The sequence below is a fragment of the Sus scrofa genome, unplaced genomic scaffold, assembly GCF_000003025.6.
Source record: "Sus scrofa isolate TJ Tabasco breed Duroc unplaced genomic scaffold, Sscrofa11.1 Contig981, whole genome shotgun sequence".
Lineage (NCBI taxonomy): Eukaryota > Metazoa > Chordata > Mammalia > Artiodactyla > Suidae > Sus > Sus scrofa.
The window spans coordinates 212,694-223,893 of NW_018085364.1; positions in this window are offsets into that span (position 1 = coordinate 212,694).

An 11,200-nucleotide genomic window follows, 5' to 3' on the forward strand; every position below is an offset into this window, starting at 1 on the left:
ATCCCAACAGCCCGCTTTCCCTCTTACAAGGCCCCTGCCTGGGGCTTTTTAAAGCCCTTCTCGTGTAGCCAAGAAATGAATCCAAGGATGATGCAGCAGGAAAAACCCACCCAACTCCCCAGTTTCCACCTCCCGCCAGTCCTGCCACATGCCTGGTGAGAAAGTCAGTAGCGGCCCACACCCCCCACCTCTAGGGCTTCCAACCTCCCCCAGCTCAGGGGGAGTGTCTGCAGAGGCCTCGCCCACTGGGGCTGGAGGTGGGGCCAAGGGTCCAGGAGTTCCCACCAGGACAGATAAGCAGTTGGTGCCCCAGGAGCAGCCCAGGTAGCCTCTGAGTGCTCCCATCCTTGCCCCATAGCAGCCCACCCTTGGGGCGGCTGGTTAGGGCCCCCTCCCCTCTCCCTGTTGGCTTTCAGTAGCTCTTGCATGTGGTTTTATTAACAACAGTCTAGAAGCAATGCTGTAGTGGCTTAACCCAGAGGCAAATACTACTCTTGCCAGCAAAATCAGGCAGCTGCCCTGCCCACTGGAGACTGATTATTCTACTAACAGCCAAAACCCCACAGGGGTTGGGGCTGAGCCCCCAGGTGGGCTGGCAGGGGGCTAGTGCTTTCCCTGTGAGCCTCTGTGCCTGCCCAGTGTGCACTCAGCCATGCCCCCCCCAAGTCCTTCTGCACCGTCCCTTCCCCCAAGTGGAACTGTTGAAGTGTGGTGAGTCTGTGCTCGAGACAATAAAGCCGGTGACTGAGGTAAAAAAAAAAAGGAGGAAAGAACACACAATGGAGAAAAGACAGTCTCTTCATCAAGTTGTGTTGGGAAAGCAAGAAGTAAATCAAGGAAGTTAGAAAACACCCTCACAGCATACACAAAAATAAGCTCAAGTGGCTTAAAGACTTAAATATAAGAAATCACACCATAAAACTAAAAGAGACCAAAGACAAAATGCCCAGACATAAATTATAGCAGTTTGTTCTTAGATCAGTCTCCCAAGGCAATACAAATAAAGGATTAAGTAAACAAATGAGACCTAATCAAATTTAAAAGATTTGCACAGCCCAGGGAACTACGAACAAAAGGATAACCTATGGATTGAGAGAAAATATATGCAAATGATGAAATGGATACAGGGTTCATTTCCAAAATACATAATCAGCTCATATAATTCAATATGAAAAGACAAATGACATAATTTACAAATGGGCAGGAGTTCCCATTGTGGCACAGCGGAAACGAGTCTGACCAGGAACCATGAGGTTGTGGGTTTGATCCCTGGCCTTGCTCAGTGGGTTAAGGATCTGGCATTGCTGTGAGTTGTAGTGTAGGTCACAGAGGTAGCTTGAATCCTGCATTGCTGTGGCTGTGGCATAGACCAGCGGCTACATCTCCAATTAGACCCCTAGCCTGGGAACCTCCATATGCCATGGGTGCAGCCCTCAAAAGTCCAACAACAACAACAAAAAAGTCAGAAAACCTAAATAGACATTTTTCCAAAGAAGACATAGAGGTGGCCAAAGGGCACATGAAAAGGTGTTAACCATTGTTGACTACTAGAGAAATACAAATCAAAGCCACCATGAGGTTACAAACTACTGTATATAAAATAGATAAACAAGGACCTACTGTATAACAGGGAGCTATATTCTCAATATAGTGTAATAACCTACAATGGAAAAAATCTGAAAAAATTTTACATATATATAAAATATATATATATGAGTCACTGCTGTAAACCTGAGAAACTAACACAACATTGTAAATCAACTATACTTCAACAAAAAAATACAATGTGGTATTACCCCACACTGGTCAGAATGGTTATTATCAAAAAGTCTACAAACAGTAAGTGCTGGAGAGGGTGTGGATAAAAATGGACCCTGCTACACTGCTGATTAGAATGTAAATTGGTGCAACTACTATAGAAAACAGTATGGAGGTTCCTTAAAAAATTAAAAATAAAGTTACCATATGACCCATAAATCCTACTCCTGGGCATATGTCCAGAAAAGACAAAAAATCCAATTTGAAAAGACACGTGTACCGCAATGTTCATAGAAGCACTATTTTCAACAGCCAAGACCTGGAAGCAACATAAGTGTTCACTGACAGATGAATAGATAAAGAAGATGTGAGGCGCATAGGAATCACTTTGCTGTACACTTGAATACAATACTGTAAATCAACCACACTTGAATTAAAAAATTAGAGAATTACTGTAAGGAGCAAAAATCAGAACAAAGTCAAACATAGGCTGTAGATTACAACAGAGAATCAAACATATGCCTATATATTTGAAGTAATCGACTGTGGAAGATAATATGAAGAATAACAACACTATTTTAAAATATATATAAAAGTAATATTATTTAATCTGTATAACATTTAATATTAACCTCATTTAAATATGAGAAAACTGAAGCCAAAAGACTTTATACACTTAACCAATTTTTTTTTGCCTTTTTTTAGAGGGCCACACCTGTGGCATATGGAAGTTCCCAGGCTAGGGACAGAATTGGAGCTGTAGCTGCCAGCCTACACCACAGCCATAGCAATGCCAGATCCAAGCCATGTCTGGGACCTACACCACAGGTCAGAGCAGTGCCAGATCCTCAACGCATTGAGCAGGGCTAGGGATCGAACCTGCATCCTCATGGATAATAGTAAGGTTTGTTTCTGCTGAGCCATAAGAGGAACTCCCATTTAAACAATCATGTGTGGACCTTGGCTTTAAACCCAGGTACTCAGATTCCAGAATCCATATCCCTAATCCAGACTGGCTATCTGAAGTGCTGATTAGAGATTACAGAGAAGTCGTGTATTGAAAGTCCTATTTTACCACTAATTTAAGGGCAGAAAGTCTCCATATGTGAGGTTAGACATGATAATTTCCATAGTTTCTAAGAATGATGGATTATCTGCATCAACTCCACTTACAAAGAACAGGATTAGGTTAAACCACCACCATCCTGATAACATGTTTTCCTTATTTTCCTTATTACTTTATCTCATTTTTTTAGGCCTCTATCAACATAATTCCCTGCTAAATGATGATAGTTGGTAAAAATTAATATTAGAAAAAACATAATACACAACCACAAAAGGTCACAGCAGTTGGATGGTATTTTTATGCATTAAACCCTAACAAATGTGCAAAATAACGCAAAAAATCAAATTACAAAGGAAGAATCTTATTAACCACATTCTGAGGAAAAGAATCTTAATTCTCTTCTTAAAAATTTAATAAGCATCTACAAGTGAGGTTAGAAATCTGCCACTTACTGAAAGTAGGAATCAATTCCTAATTATATTTTCCCTGGAACTTTTAGTTCAAACATTTTTTTCTTCTGTATTTTGAAAATAAACATATTATCACATCAAAGGGAACATTAATCACAACACAGAACCACACAGCAGCGTTTGTCCACTGTTTTAGTTACACTGCAGGCTATTTTGTGGAAACAGTCATTTTCAATATCATTTTACATAATTTAATTATGTAAAGAGTGTAGCTATAGCAGTTCGAGTTCATTGGCCTTTAGTGCTACTTAAATGGCTTGTATTTCCAGATCAGGGTGTAGAACTGCTAACTCTGCTCTCCTTTGGCCAAGCTGTCCATCAGAGGAAGCAGCATCTCTCTTCGAACTCCTTTCACCTCAATTTTTCCTCTTTTCTAGGATCGTCAAAAGAACAAGGTAGGTCCCTATCATACTGCTAGGGCAGATCATTACTATACAGATATCAGATGTGTTTCACTTCTATAAGATTGAGGTTACACTTGAAAGGGATTCTTTTTTTTTTTTTTTCTGGGAAGGTCCAGTCTTTTATTTTATTTTATTTTATTTTTTTATATATCTTTTTATTTTCCCACTGTAGAGCAAGGGGGTCAGGTTATCCTTACATGTATACATTACAATTACATTTTTTCCCCCACCCTTTCTTCTGTTGCAACATGAATATCTAGACAAAGTTCTCAATGCTATTCAGCAGGATCTCCTTGTAAATCTATTCTAAGTTGTGTCTGATAAGCCCAAGCTCCCGATCCCTCCCACTCCCTCCCCCTCCAATCAGGCAGCCACAAGTCTCTTCTCCAAGTCCATGATTTTCTTTTCTGAGGAGATGTTCACTTGTGCTGGATATTAGATTCAAGTTATAAGTGATATCATATGGTATTTGTCTTTGTCTTTCTGGCTCATTTCACTCAGGATGAGATTCTCTAGTTCCATCCATGTTGCTGCAAATGGCATTATGTCATTCTTTTTTATGGCTGAGTAGTATTCCATTGTGTATATATACCACTTCTTCCGAATCCAATCATCTGTCGATGGACATTTGGACTGTTTCCATATCCTGGCTATTGTGAAGAGTGCTGCAATGAACATGCGGGTGCATGTGTCTCTTTTAAGTAAAGTTTTGTCCGGATAGATGCCCAAGAGTGGGATTGTGGGGTCATATGGAAGTTCTGTGTATAGATTTCTAAGGTATCTCCAAACTGTTCTCCATAGTGGCTGTACCAGTTTACATTCCCACCAACAGTGCAGGAGGGTTCCCTTTTCTCCACAGCCCCTCCAGCACTTGTTATTTGTGGACTTATAAATGATGGCCATTCTGACTGGTGTGAGGTGGTATCTCATGGTAGTTTTGATTTGCATTTCTCTTATAACCAGCGTTGTTGAGCATTTTTTCATATGTTTGTTGGCCATCTGTATATCTTCTTTGGAGAAATGTTTATTCAGGTCTTTTGCCCATTTTTCCATTGATTGATTGGCTTTTTTGCTGTTGGGTTGTATAAGTTGCTTATATATTCTAGAGATTAAGCCCTTGTCGGTTGCATCATTTGAAACTATTTTCTCCCATTCTGTAAGTTGTCTTTTTGTTTTCTTTTGGGTTTCCTTTGCTGTGCAAAAGCTTTTCAGTTTGATGAGGTCCCATGGGTTTATTTTTGCTCTAATTTCTATTGCTTTGGGAGACTGGCCTGAGAAAACATTCATGAGATTGATGTCAGAGAGTGTTTTGCCTATGTTCTCTTCTAGGAGTTTGATGGTGTCCTGTCATATATTTAAGTCTTTCAGCCATTTTGAGTTTATTTTTGTGCATGGTGTGAGGGTGTGTTCTAGTTTCATTGCTTTGCATGCAGCTGTCCAGGTTTCCCAGCAATGCTTGCTGAATAGACTTTCTTTTTCCCATTTGATGTTCTTGCCTCCCTTGTCAAAGATTCATTGACCATAGGTGTCAGGGTTTATTTCCGGATTCTCTATTCTGTTCCATTGGTCTGTGTGTCTGTTTTGGTACCAATACCACACTGTTTTGATGACTGTGGCTTTGTAGTGTTTCTTGGAGTCTGGGAGAGTTATGCCTCCTGCTTGGTTTTTGTTTCTCAAGATTGCTTTGGCGATTCTGGGTCTTCTGTTGTTCCATATAAATGTTTGGATTGTTTGTTCTAGTTCTGTGAAAAATGTCATGGGTCATTTGATAGGGATTGCATTGAATCTGTAGATTGCTTTGGGTAGTATGGCCATTCTCAGAATATTGATTTTTCCAATCCAGGAACATGGAATATCTTTCCATTTCTTTCCATCTTCTTTGATTTCTTTGATTAAAGTTTTATAGTTCTCGGCATATAGGTCCTTTACCTCCTTGGTCAGGTGTATTCTGAGGTATTTGATTTTGTGAGGTGCAATTTTAAAAGGTATAGTATTTTTGTATTCCTTTTCTAATGTTTCATTGCTGGTATACAGAAATGCAACTGACTTCTGAATGTTAGTCTTATAACCTGCTACTTTGCTGAATTTATTAATCAGTTCAAGGAGTTTTGGGGTTGAGTCCTTAGGGTTTTCTATGTATAGCATCATGTCATCTGCATACATTGAAAGGGATTCTAATGTTAAGCCGACTGTCTTTAGTATCATAATATGGAAAGACACAATTAAGTTGAGGAACAAATTAAGATAAAGATAATCAGAAATTAATTCCAAGTTGAAGGGTTCTTGATTTTATAAATGAAGGATTAATTTTCAGCATTAAAATGTTACAATTCTGTCATATAGGTAAGTCAGTTTTCATCATTAAAACTTAAGAACCTGAAAAATAATTCAGTAGAAAATGTACAGATAAATATATGAGCTTAAACTTGTTCTTAAAAGAGCTACGTGAACATATGTCATATTGTGTTTAATACTAGAGGAAAATATGCTTTTCAGGGAGTTTAGTTTACTGCAGCATTTCAAGCCAGGGTGAATGGCACTAAATATCTTTACTATATTTAAAAAATTGTGCTAAGTAACACTGGTATGAAGTGACTCATAATAATTTCAAACATGTGATTTGTACTCAATTTTAGAAAGTCCAATATAGCAAAATTCAAGTGTATATTAGATGTGATTAAAGAAGTGATTATTTAATTTGAAAGTTTCATTGTATACTTTTCAAAGAGGCCAAGTTCTCCTAAATGTACTCTCAGTAATTTATGCTGCCAAAGAGAAAAGTGTCATGGTATTGTTTATTAAGGATAGGGTATTGCAGAAGTGGAAAAATATGCAATACTGTTAAGATTTTACAGATTTACACAAGGATTTTAATAACTTATTTATTTGAAGTTGATGTATTGGTGTCATTTAGTACATCAAGTATATTTATAGCAACACTGAAGGGTGGTAATTTATCCCTTTTGGCCAATATTGAAACTGAAGCTTTGAATTTAAATATTCGGGTGATTTTAAACCCAAGTATATAGGACCTCATAGTTTGTGTTCTGTGACATATTTGATAATTATTAGCATTATTTGTCCAACTCTAAATGTCCACCCTCCAGGAACACAGGATTACAGTTTCTGAATCTCTTATAACTGGGTTGTAACTATAGGAATAGTTAAGCAATATGAGTGAATTGAGGTGTGTCTTGTCTAGGAGTATTTTATTTCCTTATGAGATCATCTGGGCCACCTTCCTTTTGCTGCAATGACCTCCAAGTTCCAAAATGACAGCTACTCTGTCAGTCTGTGGCCCAAAGAGTGGGCTTGTATGGTAAGAAAGAATAACTTTTGTTGCTGCATGCTACTAAGATTGGAAATTCCCATATAACAAGACTTTAGAGTTTGATTATCACATAGACAAAACAACGGCAATAAAAATGGCATATTCTCCAAAAAAAGACAGTAAAATCTGGATGAGGGGCTTGACCCAGAGTATTTACCCCTTGTACTTATTTTTCGAATTCATTCATAGGAGCTGAAACACACATTTAACATTTTGAATTTGCATAGCTATGGGAGCTGATATCAGTATAGGTTGGCAAATACCATGCATACCAAGTTTCATCTATAGTCACACTAGGACAAATCATCACAAAAGTGAAATACCACCTGTCAAAGAGAAGGGAGCCTAGTTAGAAAATTGAGATTTGTTAAAAAGTCCCAACAAAACAAAAATGACAGCTTAATCTTAAATCTGTCCCATGTGTCTACCTACCTCCAGTTTATTTTATTTATTTATGTTTGTCATTTTAGGGCTGCACCCATGGCATATGGAAGTTCCCAGGCTAGTGGTCAAATGGGAGCTGTAGCCGCCAGCCTACCCCCTCCACCACAGCCAGAGCAAAGCCAGATCTGAGCTGCCATCTGACCTACACCACAGCTCACAGTAATGTCAGATCCTTAACCCACTGAGCAAGCCCAGGGATCAAACTCACATCCTCATGGATACTAGCTGGGTTCATTACCACCGAGCCACAATGGGGGCTCCATCCCTCCAGTTTATAGTCCATCTTGCCACTGATACTTAATGATATTATTACAAGTGTAAGTACTGAGCATCAACCAATGCTCCTACTCTTCTACCATTATTTTCATTCCACTCAGTTTTTCACAATCCTCCTTCCATCTCTTTCTGCACCTTTCTTGGCTTTACAGTGATGTATGTATGTATGTGTGTGTGTATAAATATATTTTTTCAATGATATTTACCCCTACATACTCAGCAGAATTAAAAGCTAACTTCCCCAATGCAACATTTCTTCAACCATTCTTTCCAGAGAACAGTGGGGCTAACTTCTTCCTTGCTTCCCAGTGCCTCCTCTAGCTTTTATAACACTATACCATCTGGTATGGCCTTGATTTCAACATGGTTATTCTTTCTCCCAACTTCACTATTCATTTTTATCTCAACATTATGAAATCAAAAAATTCCCCTTCTCAGAGTTCCCATCATGGCTCGGTGGTTAACAAATCTGACTAGGAACCAGGAGGTTATGGGTTCAATCCCTGGCCTTGCTCAGTGGGTTAAGGATCCGGCATTGCCATGAGCTGTGGTGTAGGTTGCAGATGCAGCTCGGATCCTGCATTGCTGTGGCTGTGGCATAGGCCAGAGGCCATAGCTCTGATTAGACCCCTAGCCTGGGAACCTCCATATGCAGCAGGAGTGGCCCAAGATATGGCAAAAAGACAAAAAAATAAAATAAAATAAAAAATAAATAAAATTTTATTTTTCCCCTAAACCCTTCAAAACTGTCCCAGTCAATTTCAAGCTATAATATGGCAATACAGTCACTGATACATAAAGGCATATATCTCACTTTCCTTTCAATTGAAATAACTTTTTATTCACTGAGAAACCATTGTGCTCTTCATTCATAGTGTCCTTACTCTTTGCTCCATATAATTCTTCATTACGATCTGTGAAGACCTCCCCTTTATTTCAAAGTCAGTTTGAGTCCCCACCCACCTCTTCTATGATGCCTTACCAGTTGAATTTAATTACAGTATAGTCTATTCCTTTAAGCTATTAGAACAATCAATTGAATTATTATTCACCTAATCAGCATATATTTGTGTCTCAAAACCTGTAAATCAGAGTTCCTGTTGTGGCTCAGTGGTTAACGAATCCGACTAGGAACCATGAGCTTGCAGGTTTGATCACTGGCCTTGCTCAGTGGGTTAAGGATCCGGCATTGCCATGAGCTGTGGTGTAGGTCGCAGATGCAGCTCGGATCCCACATTGCTGTGGCTCTGGCATAGGCTGGCAGCTACAGCTCCGATTAGACCCCTAGCCTGGGAACCTCCATATGCCACAGGAGTGGCCCTAGAAAAGGCCAAAAACAAAAACAAAAAAAACCTGCAAATCATAAAACTTTTTCAAGTTTATTATCATCTTGATGTGTACAACTGTATGCCTTTCTGGCCACAGGTCTGTGCAGCAAGCATTCACCAAATGTTTTATAGAATCAACGAAGGAGCTACTGGAGTCCAAGTAGACTAATGTGAATGGTGGTTTGGATTAAATATACTGAGCAGCATGGAACAGTTGGTGCTCAACTGTTCACTAAATTGAGTTGTTTTCATAATTTAAATGTGTTAAATTGGATTGTATAATAAGTTTGGTGAAACTGACTCAGACCTTGTTAGGTCCCCTGCTTATTAGGTCAACTGGGCAGAATTAACATGCTAATATATGTATTTCCAATGGAATCTCTTGAAATTCAACTGAACTATGATAGATGTAAAAGAAGTATCAAGGGAGTTATAATTAGATTGCTTTGCATTCTGAAATTATGTTTCCAAGATTCAAAGGCATAAATATTGATGCAGATCTTGGGATCTGACTACACAATGCCAAAAAACAGCAACAGAAAGTGGAATGTGTGCTCAATTATTCATATGCTTTATTTCTACTGAATGAACTACCTTTAATCTCACCTCTATTAAACTGGATGGATTAATTGTGGCATTACATTTATAAATCAGAATTGTTAAAATTAAGTCTTATACTTACTCTGAAGAATCTTGTCCCTTAAAAGAAGATCCAAACAAAACTCCAAATCCTAAATGGCAAATGGATTAATTGAATGTGAACATATGAACCAATTACATGGATGTTTGAAAACACTAAGCTAAGTGATTTCTTGTGAGCTAAACATCAACTAAATTTTTTCATTTTCTCTGATCGTGATAGTTGCACTATAATTTTATATGGGACATAAAAATTAAATAAAACTAATTTTAATTTATAAATTTATAATTCTACAAATAGAATAGAACTTAATTTTGATACATGATATAAATCTTTACTTAAAATTAAAGATACAGTATTATTTCTCAAAGATTGAGAAAAGCTAAAAATAACCATATACACATTTAAAATTTTTGATTCAACTTTGTTAAAGTTTTTATTTATGCCTACCACACCAGTGCTGAGAATACCAACAAAACCACTGCCATTGAGGAGCAGAACTGATTTAAAAATAACTAGAATGTTTTCTGTGTTCTACTTAAAAGAGTCATCTTTGGAATTCCCATCATGGTGCAGTGGTTAACGACTCTGACTAGGAACCATGAGGTTTCAGGTTCAATCCCTGGCCTTGCCCAGTGGGTTAAGGATCCAGCATTGCTGTGAGCTGTGGTATAGGTTGCAGACGGGGCTCGGATCCCGCATTGCTATGGCTCTGGCGTAGGCCGGCAGCTGTAGCTCTGATTCAACCCCCAGCCTGGGAACCTCCATATGCCATGGGAGCAGCCCTAGAAAAGGCAAAAAGACAAAAAAAAAGAGTCATCGTTTAACCCCATAACTTAAAAATGATTAACTTTCTAACTTGGAAACTTAATAAGATTTTAACTCAAAATTAAGAACTCAGGGAATTAAAAATTTTTTATCACTCTTTAAATGTATGATTGGCCAAATAAAAATTTAATCCTAGACCTGGAAATTAGCCTAAATTATTATTTGAGAAAATCAAACATATCACCAAAGTTATTGATCTACTAGCTTTGTGTAGACATGGCCAAAGACTAATTTCATGCATTCAACTATTTAGAGCAGTTTCTATTGAAAACATCTTGATTTCCTGAGTTTTGTCCTTTAGAGCAGCTGAACCTTATTGGACTGTAAAAGCCAAATTACCTGGAGCAGAAGGTATTTTTAAAAACATGTTTTCCCAAAGTAGGCAGCTGTTCACTTCATGAATTCTTTGAGCATTGCTGTGCTCAGCAGTTAACTTTCTTTACTTGAATGTACCAGGATAAGGAAGATAACCTCAACACATTGTTTTTCTATAATTTTTACTATATTCTCAGCACTATACAAGGGCTGATATTTGACAGAAAAGAAAACATGTATTAAAAAACCCTTGTAAGAATTTGAAGTTACTTTACATAGAGGAAATATTAACAACAAATCTTCAAAATTTCTTCAGTGAGTATTTTTTTCAAGAGTAGCA